Source organism: Halichoerus grypus, chromosome 6 (genome assembly GCF_964656455.1).
Source record: "Halichoerus grypus chromosome 6, mHalGry1.hap1.1, whole genome shotgun sequence".
In the NCBI taxonomy this organism is placed as follows: domain Eukaryota; kingdom Metazoa; phylum Chordata; class Mammalia; order Carnivora; family Phocidae; genus Halichoerus; species Halichoerus grypus.
In genome coordinates this window covers 68,518,548-68,532,971 of record NC_135717.1, presented here as the reverse complement: position 1 = coordinate 68,532,971, position 14,424 = coordinate 68,518,548, and the positions used below count along the sequence as shown (strand labels likewise).

The window sequence follows — 14,424 nt, the reverse complement described above, 5'->3', positions numbered from 1 at the left end:
TCCCGACTGGGGCCCGCCGTGCCATTCTGCTGACTGGGCGCCTCCCCGCTCTTCATCACGTGCTAGATGATGGGGGAGGGGGCCCCCAAAAGTCCCGGCCATCAGCACAGAGAGAGCATCAGACTTTGGAAGTGGTAATTTCCCATTAGGTCCCTACAATTCATGGAAGGCTGACGAGCTCTGGCAGTTACTGTACTGGTGGAAAACTCTCCAGAGCAATTCTGCCCCTCCTGATGCCCCTGCTACGGGTCTTGCAGGGGGTTGTACCACTTGGGTCATTCACGTAGAAATGGAAGGACCAGAGCGGCGAGCACTTGTTCTTTGATTCAACAGAGCAAGTCACTGGACTAGAGTCTGCAGAGGAAAGTGATCCCACTACAAACACAGGACTATGGGAACACAGAGGCCAGGCCACCAGGCCAGGGTCCTCGTTTTGTTCAGGGCTACCCGCCCCCCCAGCATGTAGCACATAGTAGGCTCTTATAGATAAGTGTTGAATGAATGCACAAATAAGAGAAAGGGACATCTGAGCTAGGTTTGGAAGAATGATTAGGAGTTCACTAGCTCAACTGCATGCATGTGTGTATGAGAGAGGGAATATAGATTTGGGGTACAGTTATCTCAGAAGTAAAGAAATGACATGGCAACACAATCCTGGTAGCCTAGACCAGGGAGGGTCCCCACACAGGCTGGTTCAATGTCCCACATCCAGCGGCTACCACAGTTAACACTGGAAGTTAGGTCTTACTACACTCAGTTTCTCTCTCGTACTAGGTCAGGCTCTTGAAAAGCCGAGTGTGCTATCCTCCAAGTGGCCATGCAGCACTCAGAGGAGAGGGCCGTGTCCACCACAGAGCCAGCAGGGCTGCAGTCCACTGCCAGGGTGGGAGAAGCATGCATGTAGGGCATTTTCCTCCTGGGGGAGGACTTGGTCCAGTTGGTCTAGCATGGCCACGTCAGCAGGGTAATCCTATCTCGCAAACCCTCGAGTGGCATGACGACCCAGGCCAAGCCGTCTTCCAAAAAAGATTCAAAGTCTAAGAGCCATAACTTGACCTTACAGTTCTGAGGTCAAAGGTGTACTGATTACTGGAAATGTCTAACTTGTTCTGTCTCACGGAGGCCAGTTTCCCGTGGGGAGCAGGAGCACGAAGCACAGCCGCTCCAGCATGCCCGGAGTCGTGCAGGTGAGCCAAGACGAGAGGGGTGACCCGCAGGCCCCACAACCCAAACGAGTGTTCCCAGCCGCCACCCCATCCACGAGGGCTTCTCTCCCTTCGGCTAACACTGCACCCTCGGATCCCAACTCAGAGCCGGGGTTTCTCCTCATTTCCACAGCCCTGCTGAATGAACATCACTGCTCCCCTGAAACCGACATAGTTTTTTCCGATCCCTATCAGATTCAGCTTACTTTCTTTAGCATCCTTATCTATTTAAGACTTAATGGGCTGCCTCAAGAGGTAGCAAGCGCCCCATCACGGACACATCGATCCCAGCGGCCACCAGAAGACGCTGACATGCTGAGGAGACAGGCCTCCGGTGAACTGCTGCACAAAAAGCTGTCCCTTTTAAAGCTTCTTTCTGATCCTGAGATACCAGCATTCTAAATCAATAGTAATTAATTGGATCGCCCACCCACCAACTCAAAGCGTTGCTGTAAAGACAAACACAGAGAAATCGGACATAAATGTAAGTTATTAGAACACTGGATTTAACAACTTGGAAAGGTATGTGCACAGTTAAAATAATGCCGTGTCAAGTGTGATGCTGACACGGCCCCAGCCGTGACCCGTGGACTAAGTGACTGACTGCACCAAACCGCAGTCTTCTGGTCTGCTAAACGGCAGTGCTCCTCTCTTCCCCTCCCACCAGACTGTTTTGAGGACCAAGTAAGAATGTGTAAAAGTGTAAATCAGCACGTAAACACAAGATGGTGGATTTAGCATGCTACAGTGGCCCTAGTTTGTCTCTGTAGAGTTACTTGCCTTATGGAAAGACTTCACATCAGTTATTAATTTTCACTATGAAATTCAGACCATTTCCCAATTCCTCTTGTGTCACTTAGGATGTAACTTTTGATTTCCAAGGTCATGCCTGCTTTATATCACCCATATATCTTGGATGGATACTTCAATCTCCATCCAAGTCACTAAGAACAGTATTATTTTATATAGTCCAAAACATTAAGACACAAGTCCTGAGGGCCTATAATGCACCAGGCCCTGAAACTATCATAATGAATAAGACACATTCTTTGCCCTTGAGAATCTTACTGTCTTGCTGTACAGACTGCAGGAAAATAGGCAGAAGGGACCCTGACCTGATCTCAAGGGGTCAAGGAAGCTTCTGGAAGATTGCTTCTAAGCCAAACAAATCCTCCACCTCAAGGTAGACCTACACTGTAAGTATGATTTTCCAGACAGTTCATTTAAGAAATGTTTTCCTTCACTACTTTTGTGTGTGTCCTTGTATTAAATACTCCTGGTGGAACACCTAGGAAGAGTGTTCACAACAGCGCAGGTGTCTAGATACAGTCTCAGGTACGGGGGTGACTTCCAGCATGGGCTGGACCAGAGCACAGGAGACAAATGAAGCCACTTTAAATATCTTTTTCATTGCATGAATATCTAAATACCATTCATACAGAGGAAACATTTAACAGAAGAACAAACAGGTTAAAAGAACAAACAGGTTAAAACACTTTATTTCATTTTATGCTCCCAGCAAGCTTCTAAGGTAACCATGAATGTCTCCATTTTACAGACAAGAAAACAGGCTGAGAGCCTGAGCTTATAAGTGAAGATCTGAGGTTCAAACCAAGGTCTGTTTAGCTTCAAAGCCCTTGCTACTTGTCTCTATTTTAGGCTTGCCCATCTAAAGTTCCTTCCTATTAAACAACAGAAGTTTCCTAATTTACCAAATAATGCATAAAAATAAACAAGAAAAGATGGAAGGCATGGTGGCATTAAAATGAAAAACTGTATTTAAAAGGAAAAAAATTTCCTTTGTTCCCTTGGATTAGGATGGCTCTTCTACAGGATTCTTTCCTTAAGCACACCGGGCACACACAGGCCATGTGCACACTCGTATGTACATACGTGTCCACCTGTACGTGCATACGTGTACCCACGCACAAGGCCTAATGCCTCGCTTGACTGTGATGGTTTGATGGCAGGGCTAGTATTAATTTAAGTGCTCAGGAATAGGATTCATTCACAAATAGACTGTCATTGCTTCGTGACCTTGAGCAGACCTCAGATCATTTTTGGTTTCAGGCTCCTACAGAGCTATCATAAAACCTGTTGCGTGACTCTGAGAAGCAGACAAAGTACATCCATGATAAATGGGAAAGGAAGGGGAAACTTTGAGAAAAAAAAAAAAAACCCTAAATTCTAAAAGAAAAATGATCGATACAGAAATAGTCACTCTTATCTACAACACGGATAGGATTTGGACTTCGTGTGAGCAGGCACTGGGAAACCACAGAAGTGTTTGGGCAAACAGGGGAAAGACTGTCTGACAGTCTGGCAGGAAGGTGGAGGATGAAAGTGGTTAGAACAAGGACAGACGTGGGGACAAGCAGTTATGAGTCTCTTTTATTGAAACATGCAAGGGTGGTAATTTTCAAGAAAAGAAGTACAATGGATTTTAGTCTTGGGTAACTAAGATAATGGTCATTTCATTTAGGAGAAATACAGAAATCATAAATAACTATTGGTTGGAGAAGATGACAGGTACTTTGATTTTAATTTAACCAACCTAGCCCCACAAGATTATCTTTCCCCAAATCACTTCCAAATGGATTTTTATCAGATTATTTGTCCCATCCGAAAAACCTGAATGAGACCACTTCAAGTAATTTTATTTTGTGGTAGATTTCTAAGTTCTTTAAATATTAGCCATGAGTATTTAAGCACAGAGTTGTCCACTCCTTCACTGTAGGGATGAGATTCTGTTTCTCCACGTTGCTCAGTATGTATCTGTTATGTTGAATTGGGCCTGAGACACTGCACCAAAGAAGGGAACTTCCTTGGGCTTCAGTCTTCTCCAGAAGAAGTAAAATAAAGTTGAACTAGAAGTTCTTCGGGGTCCTTCTAGCTCTAGAAATCTGTCCCTCTCTCGAGCCTGTTCACCCTTGTGATGAACAGCATGCATTTCTAAGTCAGCTGGCCACAGTAAAAAGGATACAGCTTGTGGCCATGACACAGAGCAAAGCTAAATAGGTCATGTGAAGATAGAACCTCTGACCTTGGCCCCATTAGCACCCAGAAAGGCCAACCAAGAGAGCAGAGCTGAATGGCCACATACAGAGAAGAGGAGGCGGCGGGGCTGGGCGCTGAGGCCACAGAGTACACCAGCTAGTAACTCTCCATCCAGAAGTCCCGGAGCACAGGTATTGAACACGTCTTCCAACTTATATCGCTCAGGACACTTGGGGCACACTGGACGTGCCAGGCACGGGGCTCTGTGCTGGAGAACAAAAAGACACAGCCCTTTCAACACCCTCCCTTGCAGATGCTATGGTCTAGGTTGTGGTGTGTCTATTACAGGCATGCTCATCACCAGAGGCTGAGATTGGCACATGAATGTTACTTTGTAACAGGTACCATTTCCTCCTCCCTTTACATTTATAAAAATAAAAAGTTTTTATTCTCATATTTACAGTTACAAGGCTCCCCAAGACAGTGAAATAAAACTATTAAAAAACACATTAGATCAACCAAAACTTTTCTTCCTTTTTAAAATTTGCCTCGAACATGAACTGAAAATTAATAAAGGAAAGAGACAATACCCAATTAAAAATGTAAAACAGATGTTTACTCTCACCAGTAATCAAAGATATGCAAATTAAACCAAAATGCTATTATTCACTGATCAAATTACTGAAGCTTTCAGAAGGCAGTATTTGTTGTAGGTGAGGGCATGATGAAGGGTTTTCCTATTTGTGGGTGTATGACTGTGTGGGGGGCATCTGTGTGTAAATGGGTATTTCCTTTCTTAAAAGTGATTGGCATGCTATAAAATCTTCAAAAATCTGAAACCCTATGGGCTAATAATCTTATATCTTGGAATCCATCCTATAGAAATAATCAGAGATACCCACAACGTCATCTATAAAGATACTTACCCAAGTTTTAATTATAATAAATAAAAATTTAGATCAAATAAATTTGTCTAATTTTTTAAATGTCCTTTTAAGATATGGTTTAAAAAATCCTGATGCATCCACATGGTAGGCTAGTATATGTATATGCATGTATAAAATCATGTTTTCAGATATACAATGGCACAGGGAAATGCTCATGGTACCACATTAAATAGTAAAGACAGGATACAAAACCCTATGTTCTGTACAACAGCAATTTCATACACACACACACACACACACACACACACACAGGAGAAAAGACACCAAAAGGAAACATATCAAATTATCAAAGGTGATACGGGATTCTTTTTTTTTTTAATGTCCTTATTTATACTTTACTATATTTTATGAGGTCCTGTCATGAAATATATTTGGTAGAACCATATGAAGTTGCCATGTTGCAGGAAAAAAAATGGTCAAATACTGACACTTTCATGTACTTTAACTTGATATGATTTCACCATCAGAAAAAAATTTGGGGGCACCTCGCTGGTTCAGTCAGTAGAACAGGCAACTCTTGATCTCAGGGTTGTGAGTTCGAGCCCCATGTTGGGGGTTGAGTTTACCTTAAAAACAAATATTTTAAAAAAAGAAAACAATTTAAGAACAGTTTCTTAAGTAGGATTAGGAAAATGTATCTTTGAAAATTTGGAAGACTTAATGAAAATAAAAGAAACACTGAAGAAAAGAATAAACGAACAGTGAATTATATAAGGTTATAAGGGTCTAGTATATGGTACATGTGTCGTATAACCTGTTTCCAGTAAGCCAAAAGTTACATGTTCTGCTGATAAAATCTAATACAAGATTACAAACAGCATCATAAAGGTCTTGATGAGACATTGTTACTCTTCTAGAAAACCTAAAACTTCGCAGTTATATTCACTGACATTCCATACTTAAGATGTAATTAGTCCCTCAAATTGTTGGCAGTTCACTGTAAATATTTCTTCAACTGACAACTTTTCAGTCTAATGCTATGATTAATATATAACAAAGTACTTTCTTTAAATAAGAGGTAAATAGCTAAGACCTAAAACAAAGCAGAATGGGGCATGTTGCTAACTGATAAATGGACATCTAATGCTTTCTATGGGCTTTTTTTTAATCACAGAACTATGTATTTTATTATGAGCAGTAGGATTCCACTTCTCTTTTCAGTCTTAATAATTCAATCAAGACCTCCACAGTCCCAGGTGAAGTTCTGGGACAGTAAGCGCTCACACACTGTTGTTACCATTGCACAACAGTGTGATGGCCGGCTCTGCCAGAGCCCCTAAGTTGTTAAAATCTCCTAAACATAAAAAGCGTATTTAATCTGTGAAGCATTAATTTTAGTAGAGCAAACATCACTGAGTTCAGTTTCTTTAAGGTGACCAAAAAAAAAAAAAAAAAGGAGGTGAAAAACTTGGGTCTGAGATCAAAAGGATCCTGGAATGCTAATCTTGCTGGGTTGGGTCAGTGTTAAGGCACTGATTCCAAAACACAGAGAAAGAGAAGGAAAGTACCAAATGTTATGTACTTTATTTTTTTCATAAATACTATCTCTTCTAACTTTCTGTCTTTTGCCCCCAAGACTTGTGTGAACACACACACACACACACACACACTCCTGTCACCTCTTTTACCTCTAAATTCTGCCACACAATTATTGCTTTGGTGACCTCAACCTCTTTTTATGAGAGCCTAAGTACCTCATTAACATTTCTGAAAGATTAGCAGTCATTAAGAAAAGGAGTGAAATTGGATAAGATTTTTTAAATCTTCTGGAATTTTTGGCTATTTGCAAAAATAACTGTAAAATTTACAACAGATTAGAATGTAATCCCACTACCATCATGTAAATCAAACTCCATGTGTAAAGATTCCTGATGTAGTCTATTAAACTTAGAACACACTAGTTTTCTTTTAAAATATCTTTAGGATAAAAGAGCCGAGGTCTTATAATAATGTTAAAGTTTAAATTATTTCATATAATTTGTACATTATTTTCTAACTGCAGAAGTCATGTAAAGTTATTCTAGCAGTAAACACTGCAAAATTCAGTGTTTCAGTAAAAAGTAAAAGTTCCAGTAACCCCACTGTGCCAAGAGATAACCACCACCAAGAGTTTGGTTTCCATTTCTCCTACTATTCTTTGTATACACCTACAGTTGCTTTCTGTCTCTCCCCTTTTTTTTCTTCTTTGAAATATATCTTGGTGTCCCTTTATAACAAATTATTTCATTTACATACAGAAGAAACAAGCTTAGAGGTAAGCTATAGAGAGATCACCAAAAAGCAGCAAATTACAAGGATATTTTGTGGTCTAATAATTAATCTTTACCAGTTTGGCCTGGCTGTTCCCAACTATATTGTCTACAGAAAGTTTTTGGAAAATATATTTAAAGACAGTAAAGGTAATAATCCAAATTTTAAACAAGATACCATCAATTTAAATCGAGATAATTGAGGTTTTAGTATCCGGGCAGTTCCTATAGTTTTTCAATGACTTTTAGCGTTTAAAGGCTATATCAAAGTATTGGAGACTGACCTCGCCTCCCCTGGGCTGCTAGCCCCAGCAAGTGAGTGTCCCTCAGCATTCCTTAACTCAATAGACTCTTGAAACAAAGCACAATAGCAAGGTTTTAATGAGTGAGATAACCCTTGCCATCCAAAAGGTGAAAAACAACATCTGTTAAAAAACCAAATAAACTGCAGTAATGGGTTCAGCAATAGGCCTGAAATAGGATTTCAGAGAGATAGTCTTTGCTTATCAAAGTAAAAACTACAACAGAACAATTGTTTCAAATCCAACGCTCTGTGTTCTAAACTCTCCCTAGATTAATTAGCGTGAAGTCCCGCCAAGCTCATTAAAAGAGAAACTCTGGACTCCTACAGCAGGGTTGGTGTTTACTGTCCTCCCAAACTAGAGGACTCTCTAGCAAGGACAATGAGAACTTGGCGGAACCAAAGACTTCTGGGCTTTCTTTACTGATAGCATTTCTAGTTTATTTTTAAACTGCACTTAAAAAAAATTATACTCTAAGGATCTTTTCAGATTTGTGTGTTTTTTTTTTTTTTAACTGAAAAACTGGTCCTTATTTATTTTCCTTATGTACCTCCAATCTCTAGATTTTCTAGCTATTGAACGATAAGCCCTATACCTCTGGAGTCTGTGACTACTCGGATAGGTCATTAGATAACTCTGATAAGCTTGTCAAGCACTCCAGAGCATGTGAATACTTGAAGTTTTATTCCAAGGAGGTAGAAAGACAAAATTCTCTCTCTCTCTCTCTCTTTTTTTTTTTTTTTTGGCACAGACTTTCTCCACCCACCCAACCCCCTTAAATCTCTTGGGCCTGCCAAGGGCCTGACCTTCCATTCTCTGCAGCACAGGGGTGAAGTTTGCCAGGAGGAAGGCCCAGCAGATTAAGGCCTCCTTCAACAAATATTTGCTCACCCACTCTTGGGGGAGTGAAACTGTTTGCTACATGCTGTCTGCCCAGAGTAATAGTTAGGGACCTTCAGGACCGCTCTTCAGCTGGTGGCCAAGATTGAGACACCTAATATCAAGGTAAAAGTTCAAACCCACACAACATTATGAGAAACCAAATGAATTTACTGAATTCCCAATTTCACATGCAAACCATCACAAGTCCCCTGAAATAGAATTTGCATGTGATTTCTAAAACAACTATACACACTTGCCTTGCTGCATGGTCTTAATCCAGTCACCTTAAATTCTAAAACTGCCTGACATCAGGCACTGTTTTCCTGAAGTTTAGCCTGCAACCACTCACGTGAATACTGAGTCTGCCATTTTTGTCTAAGTATTTCTGGCTGCCTGAATCCTATGTCCCTCTTCTCCCAGGAATCCTCTCCCTCCCCCCCACCCAAACCCCCACCACACACACACACACACACACACACACACACACACACACACACCATCTTCCAACCCTCATCTCAAATCAAATTTCTTTGCAAACCTAAAAAGACAAAAAGTCAGAGAAGGAAGACATGAAGATGTAGGGAAAACCTCCCAATTGTATGGTCCACACTACTTCATCCCTCTCCCCAAGACAGGCCAGGCAACTAGATTAAGGGAGGGACAGGCGAGCATGGGGGTAGAGGGAGGAGATGCAGGGGATGGGAATGAGGGTGGCAGGGTGTGGGGGTGGAGGGGAGGGTGATCTGCCTAAGCTAATTCCCCAAAGTCCTCTGCTCCTAGAGAGTGTGGATGAGCAAGGAATAGGGCATGACCAGGTTGCACTGGCGTAGAGTTCTACGTTTTTTTAATTTTTTCTCCAGTAGTGAAATCACAGCTTCTTTTGCAAACCCCCAGAAATATCTGAGGCGCTGGGCACTACCTCAATGACAAGGAGCAAGAAGGGAGTTTTCAGCTGTAGGTGCTGAACCCCACTGTGGCCAGGGCATCTACGCAAACCCTGGCATTCTAGGGTGATCTGATGGCGATTGGAGGGTGGGGGGAACGAGTGTGCTCAGGAGATCGGAGTGCGGAGACCTGGGCAGGCGGGCAGGCAGGCAGGCTCCAGATCCCACAAACGAGCTGATTAACGAGATTTACAGCACTCTCAGGCGGGGCTCTTTCCTTTCTCCCACCCCTTTCTCTCTCCTTTTCTTTCTTTTTTTTTTTGCTTAACCACCAGCGGCCGGGGGGGGGGGGGGGGGTGGCGGGCCGCCCCAGGCACTTGCTGGGAAGCAGCGGCGGTTAGCGCCCTAATCCCCGGTCCTGACTCCGCAGAGCGGGGCGCGCAAGGCCCGGCGGAGACCCGAGCAGGGAGCGCGGGGCGCGGCGGCGAGCTCTCAACGTCCCGCGGGCTGGTCCGGACTGCCGGGGGCGGGGGAGGGGGGGAAGGGGGGAGGTGGCCACCGTGGGAACCGGGGACCTCGGGGACTCTGAGCAGCGGCTGTCAGTTCCTGGGGTGATGTCCGCGAAGTCGGGGCGCGCAGGCGAAAGGGGGGTTGGCTGGAGCCGGGCTGGCGGGGAGGACGCCGAGAGGGGAGACAGCGACCCCCGCCGTCCCGGGCCCTCCCCGCGCAAGGGGCCACGCGAGCGCTAACGCCAGCCGCGGCCCTCGGCGCCGGACCCTGGAGTCCCGCACCCGGGCTGGACACCTGAGGGGCGGGGACGTCCCCTCCCCGCAAAGCGGGCGCTCCCTCACCCCGAGGCTGCGGGCGTGGGGCCCGCGGCGGCCGGCCTGGGCACCGTGCGGGACGCCCGGGGCGGGGGTGCGGACATCCCCTAAAGCTGGGGGAGGCTCGCACCGGAGCTACGTCCGGGCTGGAGAAGTTGGGGGCGAGCGCGGGAGGCTGGGGGCGAGGCCCGCATAGCGCCGTGGAAGCGGGCTAAACGGACGGCGGGAGTCAGGAGGGGCGAGAGACGCCGGGACTTACCGAGCGGCTCCCTCATGCTGCCCCGCGCCGCCGCCGCCGCCGCTCCGGCCGGCCGGGGACCAGCGCGACCCGCCCGGCTCGCTGCCACCACGGCCGAGCATGCCCGGAGCCGCCGCCGCCCGCCCCACCCACCGCTCGGCCTCGCCCCGCCCGGATCCCCGCCCACCGCCCGCCTCGCCCCGCCCTCCGCCCCGCCCCTCCCGCTAGGCGGCCTCCAGGCTCTGGCTCTCTCCGCCGGGGGGCGGCACCTGGGTGGGGAGCCTAGCTCACCCGCCTCGTGCGGGCCCTGCCTGGGTGGGTCGCCCTAAAGGCACAGGTGAGCTGGACACCCTTCTCTCTTTTCCTGTCACTTGGGTTTGGACGGCTTTGACCCTGTGCTAATGTCCACACACACACATACACAAAACAAATATTCATATACAGATGCACACACATTCATGTATAATCACACACAGATGCACACCAACACACTCATATACAGTCACATACAAACTCACACACATATACACACACATGCACAAAGACATTCACATAAAACACACAAACACCCATACACCCATACTCTTTCACAAAAACACAATCAGGGAAAGCGTGAAGAGCAGAAAACAGTGCCCGTGACAACAGCTTAGTGCTTGGGATTTCCTTGTTTAAAAAAAGACCTCTAAGAGTCTTAGCTATAGGCTCAAGGAGACTTTAGAGGTCAGTTAGTCTATCCTCTCTTGTGACAGATGGGGAAACTAAGGCTGGGAGTGGGATTTGCCTAAAAGCGAGAGTAGGAGGAGGTCAGTGGGAGAGTCCAGACTGGAATGAACAGTTACTCCTCGCCCACTGCATGTTTCCCGGGCAGCAGTAATTAGACGGCTGCCAGGTCTGTTCAAGGGCAAAAGTCCTTGTACTCTGGAGGGTGGAAGAAAGACATAAAGTGTTCAATTTTGCTGATGAGTTGGGGAGAGGGAGAGGGTGTTGGCTAAGTCAAGTCCATGGGGCCAAACGTGGATGGCAGAGCAGACTGGAATCCCTGCAGAATGAATTTTTAGAAAACCTCTTAGTCACACCATGGATTTAGGGTTGTGCTCACTGCCACAACACCAGTAATACATAAAGTTATTTGCACTCTCACCATGGACGACCCGAGTCTGAACCCTTCATATGCATTATTTTCTCGTAATCCTCACCACAGTCCTATGAGGGGGTGCCCTGGATGCTGGGGCTCCAGGAGGCATGCAGATAGAAGTTGCAGAATCTGGCCAAAGACCCCTGCTCTGAACGCTAACCACAAGGAGCATATAGGCTAAGAAAGCAAAAAAAGCCAAACACGCTAGTGCTGGAGAAGAAAAACAATATAATCCAATGCTGTGTGTTGCATTATCTATAATGCATCCAAGGAAACCACATCGGGGAGATGGGGCAGACAGGACAGCATGATCAGGTGCTCGAGGAAGGCACAGATCCCAATTTGGGGTGCTTCTGCCACTTTCTAGTTGTTTTACTTGACTTCTGTCCACCTCAATTTCCTCTCGGACAAAATGGGGATAAGGATAGTGCTCATGCCCTAGGAAAGCCATGGTCCTGGCACAGAGGGAACGTGCAGGAACTGGCAGCTCCCACCACTGGTATTTGTACTAACAGTGTCCTGTGGGCTGGAGCCGCCAGGGAAGGCTTTGTGGGGGGCACCCGGAAGGACAGCTGCATTGTGTCTAGGCCGAGGCAAAGGACATCACCTCCAGGCTGAGGGAGTAAGATGAGAAAAAAAGAAAATGAATCACAGAGGCTTTTGTGGAAAATTGTAGTCCTATGCAGTGGTGCCATTACTTCTTGCCATAAACTCGTCTCTCAGGGACAGAGTGTTTCAATGACATACAATTCCCATTTGTCCTCAATTTGTCAACTCAATGAAATAACTTTTTCTTCTTGTGGAACACCTATATGTGCCCAGTACTCTGCAGACACATGTGGAGCCAAATGTTCCTGCAAGATCATTTATCAGCCAGCAAACTGATTAGAACAATGTTATATTGTTGGGTTTCTGGGTCAAACCCACAGAAGTTTTATAATGTAACTGAAATGCCGTATGGTTGTAGTAGGAAAAAAACAAAACAAAACACTGAAGCAATGCTAGGAATTAAGCTAAACCCACCCAAATAAAGTTTAATGAGAGATTGTGTTTCAGCAGAAAGGTTGATAAAGGCAGATTTAATTAGAGGAAGCTGATGAGATTGAGCTACTGTGGATTCTGAAGATGACTTTGCAATTTCGAAGATTTTTGTGGTTTCGGAGCCCTGTCTCTTTATCACAACAACCTCATTTCAAACTGTTTGGCTTCCCTCTTTCTCCAGCACTGATACATCACTAGCCCTACTCTATTGCTTTCCAGCCATGACTAAGGCCATTTGAAATGAACAAGCAGAATGAAAACAGGATAGAAGGCGGTGGGGGAGCTGGGGAGTAGGGAGAAAGGTGGGAGATTTTTCTGAAGATTTGAGAATAGAATAATGATGAAGGAGGTAAGGTTGAAAAGATACATGAGTATGAGGGGGTGGCTGTCTGAATTATAATGTAAGAAGACAAGAGGCAAAGGGGAGGGCAGTGCTTCCCCAAACGAGGATAAAAGTTGGTAAGGTCGGTCCACTGGGCCAATGTGCCACACTGGTGTACACAGCCACGAGACCATGGACGGGGCACGTGAGAAACCAGCTCTACATCCGCGTGTAGTCTCATGTCTTCTATATATGCATGTATGCATATGTTGGTTGTTATGTTTTTAGAAAAAAAGGAATTTTTTTCCTAAGTCAGGGCTTTGTAACTCAGAAACCACCTGCATCAGTTTTATTTTGACTGTAGGAAGAATCACATTCCTTCTCCTCATCACCACCCACCCCGCTTTCATGCAACTTCAGTCCCTTCCTCCTACCTGCTTGATCTGGGGAGGTTTAAACACAGAGGAAAATATCTATCTGCTGTTTCTGTGATACATGATATAAAATATGATTTAAACCAACTTGGAGCATGATGCCGTTAGAAATCCAGCACTGGCCAGGGAACGTGCGCCAAGATCCAGCCCTGGGTGCCCGATTGTCCCCGCCTTTCTCTGAGTCCAAGAGAAGGGATTTCACAGACTCAGGAAGGAACTCAGATTATTGAGTCATCAGGGCAGATGTGCGATGACCAGAGAAAGAATGTTTAATGGCCTCTTAAGAAAAAAGAAAAAAGGAAAAAAAAAAAAAAGACAAAACCGTTGTTTCTTTGATTCCCTGCCTTTTCAAGGACCTAAAATAACCCTCCTCCCTCCTTGCTTTGGGCTCTTTTGTGATGACCTACTATAAGGTTTCCTTTAGCTGACTTAGATATTCTTTGATGTTTTTCTTAGTCTGAAAAACACTACCAGTTCTCATTTTTTTTTAAAGATTAATGTCCTTGATAAAACCTTGAAGTCCTTCTTGTTAACTCGTTCTGAAAGTCAGACAATAATAATTATGCAAACATATGCATATGTTGATGTCCACAGGTGCCAAAAACCTTATTTTTTAGATAGTGACATGCTATATGTCAATTCAGAGGCTAGTCTGCGTAATTTTTAACCAGGAACTTGAACTCCGTTTCTCAAAATGCATTCCATGGACCACTTCATTTAAGATTAACTGGGGGTTTGACCGGAAGCCAGGTGCCTGGCCCTGATCCGCATCTGACACAATCAGAATTTCTAATTACTACAGTTGAGACCCAGAAATCTATACTTTAGGGAAATGTCTAGTAAATGTCCAGATGATTCTTATAGGAAGGTTTGAGAAGCAGGGATAGAGCACAAGAAATAGAAATCGTGTGTCAAAAGCCTAACAGAATGATTGGAACATGATAAACATTCGAAAAACAGAAGT

The 14,424-nt window shown here is 44.9% G+C and overlaps 1 protein-coding gene across 3 annotated transcripts in view; it reads right to left on the bottom strand.

Moving 5' to 3' along the window:
- Window positions 1-14,424, bottom strand: part of JCAD (junctional cadherin 5 associated) — a 77,638-nt gene that overhangs the window by 29,679 nt on the left and 33,535 nt on the right. Inside the window, exon 1 of one of the 3 annotated variants that reach the window (XM_036099640.2) lies at window positions 10,550-10,666. The exons of the other annotated variants lie outside the window; for them this stretch is intronic. The gene's annotated coding sequence lies outside the window, so the exon portion shown is untranslated. Of the gene's footprint in view, window positions 1-10,549; window positions 10,667-14,424 lie in introns of those variants that run through there. 3 annotated transcript variants of the gene reach the window in all.